Source organism: Somniosus microcephalus, chromosome 2 (assembly GCF_052327205.1).
Source record: "Somniosus microcephalus isolate GS21.2 chromosome 2, FLI_Smic_1.0, whole genome shotgun sequence".
Taxonomy (NCBI): domain Eukaryota; kingdom Metazoa; phylum Chordata; class Chondrichthyes; order Squaliformes; family Somniosidae; genus Somniosus; species Somniosus microcephalus.
The window spans coordinates 62,173,501-62,185,208 of NC_140988.1; the positions used below are offsets into that span (position 1 = coordinate 62,173,501).

Sequence of the window (11,708 nt, forward strand, 5' to 3'; positions counted from 1 at the left end):
TGGCCTAGAAATTCAGTGCCCTTAGCACCGATTTTGCGGCGCTAGAGGGCCTAGCGCTGCAATTGGCGCCGGTTCCTAAATTGCCTGGGGCCCTTCCGCGGCGGTAGACCGGTAGCGCTGCGCCGGCACCGATGACATCATCAGTGTGCGCAGCGTCCCGGTTGCCGTGGTAACCCGGCTCCAAGCCGAAATTCAGTTGCGGCCGCCTCGCCAGTGGCAGCCGCAACTAAGACTCCGGCAAATGAGTGTTGCCGGAGTCTGCGCCGGTGCTTTAAGGAGGCGCGGCGGCCGGCCGCTTTCCCGCCGGCCGCCTGCCCGCAGCTCCCTCCCCGGACTTCTCCCCCCCACCCCCCCCCCCCGGAACAGATGCAAGCCCGGCACTTGTCCGAGGTGCCGGGCTCATTTTTGCAGAGATTTGCGCGGGCCGCGGCCGGGTGCAGGCAGCTCCTCCTTAACGGAAGGAGGAGGCCTGCACTTCCCGAGCCTGCCGCACCGCAGCGGGTGCAGCAGCGCCGGAATAGCGCCGCAATGCGGCGCGTTGCGCCAGTTTTCAGGCGCTAAAACCCTTCAGTAGCGCCGGCAGCCGTTTGAGCGCGGCGCTACTGAATTTTTGGCGCACGCAAAGGGACTTAGCGCCGGCGCTAACTTCCGGCGCTAAAGCCCTGGCGCAGCGCAAACTCAATTTCTAGGCCTGTATCTTTTACTGTTTCTTCTGCTATTTGCCTTGATTTTGTGTCTGACACGGGCAGCGTAGCAGTGACCATACTCACATGAACATCCACGTCTTCCTCAGTAGAGCTCACATGACTCATTGTGGGTGCTCGGGATAGTGCATCTGCTAACACTATGTGTTTGCCTGGTGTGTAGATCAGTTCAAAGTCATATCTTTGCAGCTTCATCATGAGTCGTTGAATCCTTGGAGACATCTCATTCAGGTTTTTTTTTATGATGGCAACCAGTGGGCAGTGGTCTGTCTCAACTGTGAAGGTGGGAAGTCCATATATGTAGCCATGGAACTTTTCTAGTCCAACTACCAAGCCTAGACATTCCTTTTCAATCTGGGCGTATCGATACTCAGAGTCAGTCATAGACCTGGAGGCATAGGCAACAGGCTTCCAATCTTCACCCTCTGCTTGTAGCAAGACCGCGCCTAGGCCATCTTTTGATGCATCCGTTAACACTTTGATTCTCTTTGTTGGGTCAACGAAGGTGAGTACAGGTGTGGTTGTCAGCACTGTTTTGAGGTTCATCCACTTTTGTTCATGTCTTTCTGTCCATGCGAACTCATTTGTTTTATGTAGCAGGTCTCGCAGACAGGCTGTCTTGGCTGACAAGTTAGGAATGAACTTTCCAATGAAGTTTATCATCCCCATGATGCGTAGCACTCCTTTTTTGTCAGTGGTTCGGGGCATTTTGAGTATGGCATTTACTTTTTCCATATCTGGCTCTATTCCTTTACCAGATAGATTATCTCCTAGGAAAGTGACTTCCTGGACGCCAAACTGACACTTGGCTTTGTTGAGCTTCAGTCCATTCCGGCGTATGCTCTGTAGCACTTTAGTCAGTCTCTCATTGTGTTCTTTCAGTGTGGAGCCCCAGATGATGATGTCATCAACATAGACCCAAACTCCTTCCAGACCTTCAATTATGTGTTCCATCGCTCTATGAAAGATTTCAGATGCAGATATTATCCCGAAAGGCATTCTGAGGAAACAATACCTGCCAAATGGTGTGTTGAAAGTACAGTATTTGGTGCTCTCTTCATCCAGTTTTAGTTGCCAAAATCCTTGTGAGGCATCGAGCTTTGTGAAGTATCTGGCACCTGACATTTCACTGGTGATTTCTTCTCGCTTGGGAATCTGGTAGTGTTCACGTTTTATGTTTGCATTTAAGTCCTTTGGATCCATGCATACTCTTAGATCATTGTTCTTTTTCTTTACACATACCATGGAGTTAACCCAGTCTGTTGGCTCTTCTACTTTCCTGATGACTCCTAGTGTGGTCATTCTGTCCAGTTCTTTCTTGAGCCGGTCACGCAGGGGTGCTGGAACTCTCCGTGGAGCATGTACCACTGGCCGAGCATCCTCCTTTAGCTGGATCTTGTAAGTGAATGGTAGAACTCCAAATCCTTTGAACACATCCTGAAAATTACTCACTACAGAATCCACTGAGTCATCTGGTCTGCTTATGGCACAGTTTATACGGTAGACTCTCTTGACCAGTTCTAAGTCCTCACAAGCTTTGTCACCTAGTAGTGAATCAAGTCCTTCAGCCACAACAGAAAACATGAGATGATGCACTTTGTCTTTGACTGTCACTTTAAGTCTGCATACACCTAAGCTATCTATTTTCTGCCCATCATAGTTCTTCAGTAGTACTGACTTTTTCTGTATTTTGGGCTTTTCTTTCATATTTTTAATGTCACTCATGCTGATTAAGTTTGCTTTTGCCCCAGTGTCTAGTTTCAATGTAACTAATGCTCCATTTACCTGCAGTGGCATTATCCATTTGTCCTCTTTTACTGCATTAACTTTATGTTCAGCATTGTCCATTCCTGAGGGCTGCACATTTTCTGTATCCTTTTCGATATTGTCATATGACACCATTCCTACAAAAAATGTCTCACTTAAATCAGTGTCCTCAATCACATTGACGTGTTGCCCTTTCGTTGTTTTTACTTTTGAAAAGCATTGTTTGGCAAAGTGATTCTTTCCATTACATTTTGTGCACATTTTCCCAAACACTGGGCATTGTCTTGACTGGTGCTGGTAACCACAGCGTTTACAATTAAAAATTCCATCCTCCGATTGCTTTGCATTTCTGTTCTGCCCACTTTCCTTCCCCTTGTAGGACACAGCACCGACAGCAGCACAGTCACTCATTACAGTCGCATCATTATTAATTTCACTGAAAGTCTTTGCGTGCTGTTGAGCTAGCTCACTGGCATGGCATATTTTCACAGCATCCTCCAATGTTAGTTTGGTTTCTCTCAACAAACGTTCCCTGACTTTTTATCATGAATACCAAACACAATCTGGTCACGAATCATGGGTGATTTCAGTTCAGAGAAATTACATGTCTGTGCTTTCAGTTTCAGATCGGTCACAAAGCTATCAAAAGTCTCATTTTGCTGCTGTGTCCGTGAACAGAACACGTACCTCTCATAGGTCTCGTTCTTTTTTGGTGAACAATGTGTATCAAACTTCTTTAGCACATTGTCCCTTTTTTCTCTGTCCTCCTCTTGATCAAATACAAATGTATTAAATACCTCTATCGCCTGTGGGTCTGCAACCATGAGCAGTAACGCTATTTTCCTTGCATCTGGCATCGTACCGAACCCGATGGCGGCAATGTAGAGTTTGAATTGTTGTTTGAAAGTCCGCCAATTGCAGTCGACATTCCCCGTGAGTTTCAAACCCTCCGGTGGCTTCAAATTCTCCATGTCGCGTTTCACAATATTCAGCAGATATTACCACTCCTGGTACCATGTTATGTTCATAAATAAACAGACGTTTTCATTATGAACAGCTAGCTTAAGCTAGTCATTTATTCAGCCATGTGGACTAGTGTACAGGCATCCATCTTGACTACTGCCTTGTGGGTAGCCCACCACTAAACATACAGCTCCACCTAGTGTACCATTCTAGAATGACATGTTACTGATCATTACAGTAAGTGGCCAGGGCGAGTACGTGTACAAACAGGCCGAGGTGGGGACTGGTGAAGAGCAGGCCAAGGTGGGGACTAGGGAGGAGCAAGCCCAGGTGGGGACTGGTGAGGTTGTGGCTGAGGCACAATATCTGCTTGAGAGTTGGCTGGCTGAGCCACATGTGCATCCTGCCACTCTGGTGGTAAGGCTTGGGGGTTAGATCCATGTAATCCTGCATCAGGGGGTGCTGGCATCTTCCGAAGGCGGCTGGCATGCCACCGAGAGCCGTCAGTGAGGCAGAAGGTGGCTGGTCCAAGTTGGCGGCTGATTTGGAGAGGGGAGGGCCAGAATGAGGCCATCTTATTGTTGCAGTGAGGCCTGCGGACTCTGACCCAATCGGAGACTGAGATGTTGGGCGCCTTGGCCCTCTTCGACTGGTCGAAGCGGAGTTTCATCTTCTCCTGCTGTCTGGCGACTGTGGCTTGAGCCTGTGGAGCAGGGCTCTGAGCTAGCGAGGGGCAGAGCCTGCCAAGGGGCAGCATGAGCTCACAGCCTAGCATGAGGGATGCGGGTGAGACCCCTGTAGTGGAATGCTGGGAGGCTCTGTAGTGCAGCAGTGTGTGGAGGAGGGCCTTGTCAAATGCACACCCCTGGGATAGGTGTGCTCTGAGGCCATTTTTCAGTGTCTGGTTAAAATGCTCCACCCCCCCATATGTCTCAGGGTGGTGCGTATGTGACGGATGCCCTTGCTCTCAAGGTAGGAGAGTTCCAAAGAGACCATTTGGGGGCCATTGTCTGTGGTGATGGCCTTTGGATGCCCCCAGCGGGAGAAGAGGGACTCAAGGATATCGATGATGACCCGAGAGGTGACGGAGCCCACGGCAGTGACCTCTGGCCATTTTGAGTTCAGGTCATAGGTCACCACTAGGAACCGTTGATGGTGGGGGACACCGTGGATCTCCCCACAGACGTCCAGCTGCAGGTGCTCCCAGGGCTGAGAGGGCCAGGCAAGGGGTTGCAGTGGTGGAGGAGCTTGGTGGCCAGTCTTGCCACTTACAAGGCAGGCTGCACAGTCCTTGACCAGGGCCTCGATTTCCCTGTCGATACCCGGCCACCACACTAGGTTTCGACATCGTTGTTCGAGCTTCACTATGCCCAAGTGGCCCTCGTGCGCCATGGATAAAACACGCGCACGAAGGGCACTTGGGACCACAGTGCAGAGCCCAATCGCAACACAGGAGTCATTCCAGCAGGAGAGCTCCTCTTTAACTCTGGAGTAGGCAGACAGTTCCTCAGGCACCTTGCGAGGCCAGCCATCTCTGATGACGGTGCACAACTGGGAGAGGGCCGGATCCTGTTCAGAGGCCTCTTTGAGCTCCTGGAGAGAGACTGTGGTTTGGAGAGGCATGTGCAGCATCTGTATGATATCCTGTTCCACATGTTCAAAACCGACGAGTGGGACTGGGGCAGAGACAGTGCGGGAGAGCAGATCTGCAACAACATTGTCAGGTCCTGGCGTGAACTGGAGACTGAAATTGTATTGGCGGAGGCGGTCAGACCAGCGGTGTAGATGCAGTGGTCTGTGGCCCGTGCCGGATGTCGACAGCAGGGCAGTGAGAGCCTGATGATCGGTTCGCAGGGTGAAGGCACGGCCATACATGTACAGATGCCACCGCTCACATGCCCAGACGCACGCCAGCGCCTCACGCTCGCCTACTGAGTACTTCTGTTCAGTGGGGCTAAGGGCTCGGGAGGCAAAGGCGATTGGTTTCTCCACTCCCTTCTGTATCTGCGATAACACTGCCCCCACAGCTGCAGCGGACGCGTCGCAGGTGACGAGGGTGGGGCTGGCGACGTCAAGGTGAGCCAACACTGGAGGCGACGTGAGTTGCGATTTGAGGAGACGTACAGCTTCCGTACAGGCTTGTGACCACACCCAGGGCTCATCCTTTCGCAGGAGCTGGCGCAGTGAGGCTGTGGTGGCTGAGTACTGGGGCAAAAACTTCAGGTAGTACCCAGTCATGCCAAGGAAGGAGGCAAGCTGTGCTGCAGAGCTGGGTTTTGGGATGCTGTGAATGGCATCCACATTTGACTGGAGTGGGGATATACCATCAGCCGACAACCAAAACCCCACAAACTCGATCTCGGAAACCGCAAAGACACACTTTTCGCCATTCAGTGTGAGCTTGTGTTTTGCTAGAGCCGTGAAAATTCTGTGAAGGCGTTCGTCATGAGTGGAGGTCGAGGGCCCATGCACGACGATGTCATCCAGGTGGATGGCCACCCCAGGAATGCCCGCAAGCACAGAGGACATCACCTTTTGGAAACAGCTGGGTGCTGAGCTAAGTCCAAATGGCATCCTGGTGTACTGAAAGACGCCAGCATGTGTCACAAAAGCAGTGAGGTCCCTGCTGCTGGGGTGGAGGGGAACCTGTCGAAGGTCCAGTTTCGAGAACAGGATGGAGCCATAGAACTGCGCTGTGAGTTCCTCCGACGTGGGCAGTGGAAATTTGTCAGGGATTACGGCCTTATTCACTGCTCGAAGATCGACACAGACGCGTAGACCACCTGACTTTTTCTTTGCGACCACCAGGTTGGAGACCCATGGGGGGGGCATCAACTGGTTCGATGATGCCAGCTTCCTGTAGCTGCTTTAGTTCCGCTGTGACCCCGTCACGGAGAGCAAGCGGGATTCGACACAGCGGCTGAATGACAGGGGTAACAGTGGAGTCAACCATGGGCTGGTGGGTGAATGCAGTCAGGCAGCCCAGACCCTCGAAGAGTGCTGGCCATGTTTGGCGCCACGGTGAGGTGACGTGCAGAATCGCAGACCCACCGGTGTCCAAGAGAGAAAAACCCAGGTCAGTGAAAAGATCCAGTCCCATCAGTTTAGCTCCTTGGCGTGCCACATGAAAACAAAATTCTGGCAAAACTTTTGTTCCATAGCGTACAGTGAGGTTGACTGAGCCCACTAGTTCAATTTTCGAACTACCATACCCGCAGAGGGCAGTGGAGGGCGCAGAGAGTGGCAGGGAGCTGAAAAAATGTTTGAATGTGTCCACATTCAGCAGTGAGACACTGGCACCGGTATCCAACAACAGAGGAATGCACACATCATTCAGGTTAATTGTGCATGACTTGAAAGCCACTACTGGCCCAGAGCTCACGTTGTGAATTATAGTGCTTGAGGACTGACAGTGTTCACTTGTAGCAACAGGGGCAGAGCGGCAGACATTTGCAAAGTGATTTTGTTTTCCACAATTGCGACAGGCTTGGCCGCGTGCGGGGCAATTCTGCGCTCTGGTAGCATGTGAACGAGATCCACAGTTTCCACACTGTTGCCGCGGTAGCGCGCGTTGCTGCAGTCGCGCGAGCATTACAGTGTCAGAGCTGTCGGGGCCAAGGGCGCTGTCACTGGGTGTGTGTGGCTGAGCCATGTGTGAGAGTTCGGAGTGGAAGGGGGCACTGGAGAAGCCGCTCACTGGATGTCTTGCTAGTTTCGCTGCACATTTGGCTGCAGACTCCACTTGAAAGGCAATGTTAACTGCCTGTGACAACAACAGATTGTCGGACTCGAGTAACAGTCTTTCACGCACTCTCACGTTGTTGGTGTGCTCTATTAGTTGATCACGCACCATCTCGTCTTGTAGTGCACCGAACTTGCACGAGCTAGCTAACCCCCTCAAATTAGCCACGTACTGATGCACAGACTCGCCGGGAAGTTGGTGACGCTGTCTAAAAATGAATCGCCGGAGGAGGGCACTTTGTAGGGCAGAGAAGTGTGTGCTTAACAGAGCCACAGCCACATCATATGTTTGTATTGAGTCTGCTGTCCATAATGTCCCAAGAACACGCTGGCCCTCCACTCCCAAACAATGGGATATCAGTGCCTTTTTCCGTGCTGCACTCACATTTTCTAGTCCGAGAGCGATGAGGTAGGTTTCAAAGGACTGTAACCAGCGAACCCATGGGATCGGGGGCTCACCGGGTAGTGCAAGGAAGGGAGGAGGTGGTGGAAGAGAGATTTCAGCCATCCTCGTCGCCAAATGTTGCGTTTGCAAGGATAACTCAATGACAGCATGTAAAAATCAACTCGTGTCGTTTTAATGGCCGATCCAACTAACTCTTACAGGCCAAGGCAATCGAGTACCTATCACCAATGTCAGACATAATATAACGATAACAGCACTATCAAACTTCATGTGCTAGAGTAACTCTAATGCAGCACTGTAACCCAGTGTGCAGACATAACAGAAATGTCATTTAAAAGACAATGGGAGGAAACTATTAAACAGAAATTTTGTGGATTACCAACAGAGCAGGGAAAAGGTTTCTCAACTTTTAAAGCAGTTGTCAGATAAATGTTTTGTATTTATTTCTATTTTCAGCATGCTTTGCATTTGCAGTGAATTCTACTACTGACGTTTATCACATGAATATAGCATTAGTGACAGGGAAAGCTTCAGAAAATGTTGATGGTAAGCAGCAGGTTTAATTTTTCCTCTGTCTGTCTTCACCTATTATTTAACCTACTTAATTGGGTCTTAAATTAAAGTTAATGCTGAACAGATGGTAGAAAAAAAACAAAGGTCCAGTGAGAGTCATTATAGTAATGACCAAAGTAGGATGAAAATAAATTTGGCAAGAGTGATGGACTAGAAAGTGGGAAGTCCTCCATAAATAAATCTATTCCTCCAGCATATTTTATTACATTATTGACTGCAAAGGTGGACAAATACAGGATACTTTTGATAGCCTTACAAAAAATGATCAAGAAATAACAGAAAATAAAGGAAGATAAAATAATCTAGAGAGGAAGGTCTGATGATTTACCGATGGTCTGGAAAATACATCAAGACAAAATTACCTTAGATTTAAGGGATTTATGGAGAAGAAGTTAAAGGAGTAATACCAATGCATGTTACAGTAGATTTTCAGATTATAGTATGCAAAATTACAAATAAGATGGCAAAGTCAAACAATGCAAGCTTAATGTCATAATTGTATATTCTCTACCAGACAAGTAAAACATAATGAAAGCAACAGATGTGGAAAAATTGCTTCAAATGAAACACCATTTGGATGAACAAGTGTTTCTCTGCAGAGGTACAGCATCTTAGAGTGCAGTTATGCTACAGGTTTCAATCTCAGACTTGTACTAATCCAAGATACACCAACAGTAAAACGATTCTAAAGTAAGTTTGTAAAGTGTTCAGGATGTCCAATCAATGAGCACTTTATAAAATAGTATTTTGCTCCTGATTGTAGCATCCTGCACAACACCACACTGTTGCAAAACAACAAATATGAACTGGCGTAGAAGCAGAGCACCAGGCACGTGTCCAAACAGACATCTACCGCGCTCCCTCCTCAGTGAGCAGAGTGCAAGGTGGAAACATCTGGATTGTGCTACAGCTGATACAAAGCACAAGTGATGTAAGGCATCCTCCTAGAAGTGGTCTCACAATTCTTGGCTTCATTGAGAGAGAAATTTAGATACAGAGATTAATGAGTGCAACCCCAACACTAAATTTGTATAAATATCACAAAATTCCAACTAAAGTGGTACAAAGTTTTACTTCATTGGTCCACACTGCAAAATACAATGCTTTGCATATCATATGCAGCAATATTTAATGGGGGTCACTGAATATTTAAAATAATAAGATGTTTGTTTAATTTACATTACGCATCTACTACTAAATCTGCAAATATCCCAAATCCCAATATTCTTTTTGTAAATAAAAAATTAATCTGTTAACTTGTATAGCCATTTCCTGTTCATAAGTACCAGTTTTACTGCCTAAGAAACAGACTTTTTAATTAATTGGCATTGTTGTTTTCTCTTTACATGTGGTAAATTTAATGCTTGGCCCAACATTGTCCCATTAAAAATGTTCCTTGTAACACCATCCACTATAGAAATACTGAAATTTTGAAAGTAAAGGTGAATTTGTCTACACAAGTACTGAGCTGTGATATTGGTTCTAGAGACCTTAGTTATTAGGGACAAGTGCCATCATCCTATCTTGCACTGTAGTTTAGTGTTCCTAAGTAAGTTTTAAAATGGAATATGTGTTGGAGTAAAGTCTAACCACCGTCCCTTGGCATTCAACGGCATGACCAATGCTGAATCCGCCACCATCAACATCCTGGGGATCATCATTGACCAGAAACTTAACTGGACCAGCCACATAAATACTGTGGCAACAACAGCAGGTCAGAGGCTAGGTATTCTGCGGCGAGTGTCTCACCTCCTGACTCCGCAAAGCCTTTCCACCATCTACAAGGCACAAGTCAGGAGTGTGATGGAATACTCTCCGCTTGCTTGGATGAGTGCAGCTCGAACAACACTCAAGAAGCTTGACATCATCCAGGACAAAGCAGCCCGCTTGATTGGCACCCCATCCACCACCTTAAACATTCACTCCCTCCACCACTGTGGCTGCAGTGTGTAGTATCTACAAGATGCACTGCAGCAAATCGCCAAGTCTTCTTCGGCAGCACCTCCCAAACCCACGACCTCTACCACCTAGAAGGACATGGGCAGCAGACGCATGGGAACACCACCACCTCCAAGTTACCCTCCAAGTTACACACCATCCTGACTTGGAAATATATCACCGTTCCTTCATCGTCACTGGGTCAAAATCCTGGAACTCCCTCCCTAACAGCACTGTGGGAGTACCTTCACCACACAGACTGCAGCGGTTCAAGGTGGCGGCTCACCAGCACCTTCTCAAGGGCAATTAGGGATGGGCAATAAATGCTGGCTTTGCCAGCGACACCCATATTCCAGGGACAAATTAAAAAAATCCACACTGGTCTTACCTGCACTCATGTTTCTCTCACAGTTAATAGAATAATTAGATGATGGATTGTATGTTGTGCTCCATTGATGTTATCATCTCCACCGAATCACATAAGGACTTCCCCATCACTGGTGCTAAATAAGAAGTGAAAATGTCAATGTTTATTTGTGCGTGCAGAAAATGACAAGAAAAATAAAGCCCTCGTTTCATTTTTTTTCTCCTTGTGACATATCAGCAGAAGGAAACAAAATATCTGAAAACTTTTCAGGGACAAGGGAAGCAAAAAGCAAAAAATGTTTTTTTTTAGTAAGTGAATTTTTTTTGTTTTATTCTTTGAGATGTTTAAAGTTAAAATACTATTTTTTATATTAAAAAAATACACTGCATTCCCAGTTATATTTTCCTGTGCACAAAATATGTTGTTAAAACTCGAATGTATTGTTCTTTTAATGACTTCAGGCCTTTACTGTGATTAAAAATCATTATTTTATTGCAATATACTTACTAAAACAACAAAAGTTGACTTTGCATTGGCCGGGAATCGAACCCGGGCCTCCCGCGTGGCAGGCGAGAATTCTACCACTGAACCACCAATGCAACTGGAAACAAGTAAAGCGCCAGTATTAATAAACGTTATATCACAACAGCGTCACACCTATTTACTAATATTATTCACTGCTTTGCATCGCTGATATCAAACCTGACCCATGAACTTCGGGCCGGCTTTGGGATCTTGTACTCTTTATAAGTGGCACACCAGCGCGAGACCTTGCCAATTATGAACAGTTGGGCCCCGGGGTCATCCTCCCGGCACGTGATCGGGGCCGCGGGCCCTTCAAACAGGTGCCCGAAACGTGATGACGCAAACACATCGCGTCCCACACTGCAGTTGTTGTGGAGACGTGTCCTGAAGTCAGAGTCAGGGTCGGGGAGGCGTGAGGTGCCGCACGGTTTACAGGCCCCTCCGTGAGGTGAGCGTTTCAGCTGGGCAGCAGCATTATGTCTTTTAATGTAGTAGTTAATCACCCAGATGCCTGCCAATTAAATAAGGTTTTTAATTTAAAAAAATACTCTCCTCGTGCCACCCCCAGAAAAGCTGAAGTAGGCCATACTCTGCGAGCAGAGTAATTCCCCGCGCGTTTGGGTAGGCAATAAAAGAAAGTGGGCATTAAAGGATTTACTGGAGAAGATAAATGTTATTATATGACATCCTGCGATTTTTATCAGTTTTTTGGCGGGGGGGAAGA

The 11,708-nt window shown here is 47.6% G+C and overlaps 1 long non-coding RNA gene and 1 other non-coding gene across 7 annotated transcripts in view; both read right to left on the minus strand.

The window, feature by feature from the left end:
* LOC147122723 (uncharacterized) overlaps positions 1-11,278 on the minus strand; it is a 160,355-nt gene extending 149,077 nt beyond the window's left edge. For all 6 annotated transcript variants that reach the window (XR_015081495.1, XR_015081492.1, XR_015081494.1 and 3 more), the window contains exons 1-2: positions 10,967-11,278; positions 10,481-10,595 (exon numbers count right to left, since the gene is read on the minus strand). This is a non-coding gene — a long non-coding RNA (uncharacterized LOC147122723). The remainder of the gene's footprint in view (positions 1-10,480; positions 10,596-10,966) is intronic.
* trnag-gcc (transfer RNA glycine (anticodon GCC)) lies at positions 10,988-11,058 on the minus strand. The gene has a single exon. It is a non-coding gene; the product is annotated as a tRNA-Gly (tRNA).
* Positions 11,279-11,708: the final 430 nt, after the last annotated feature.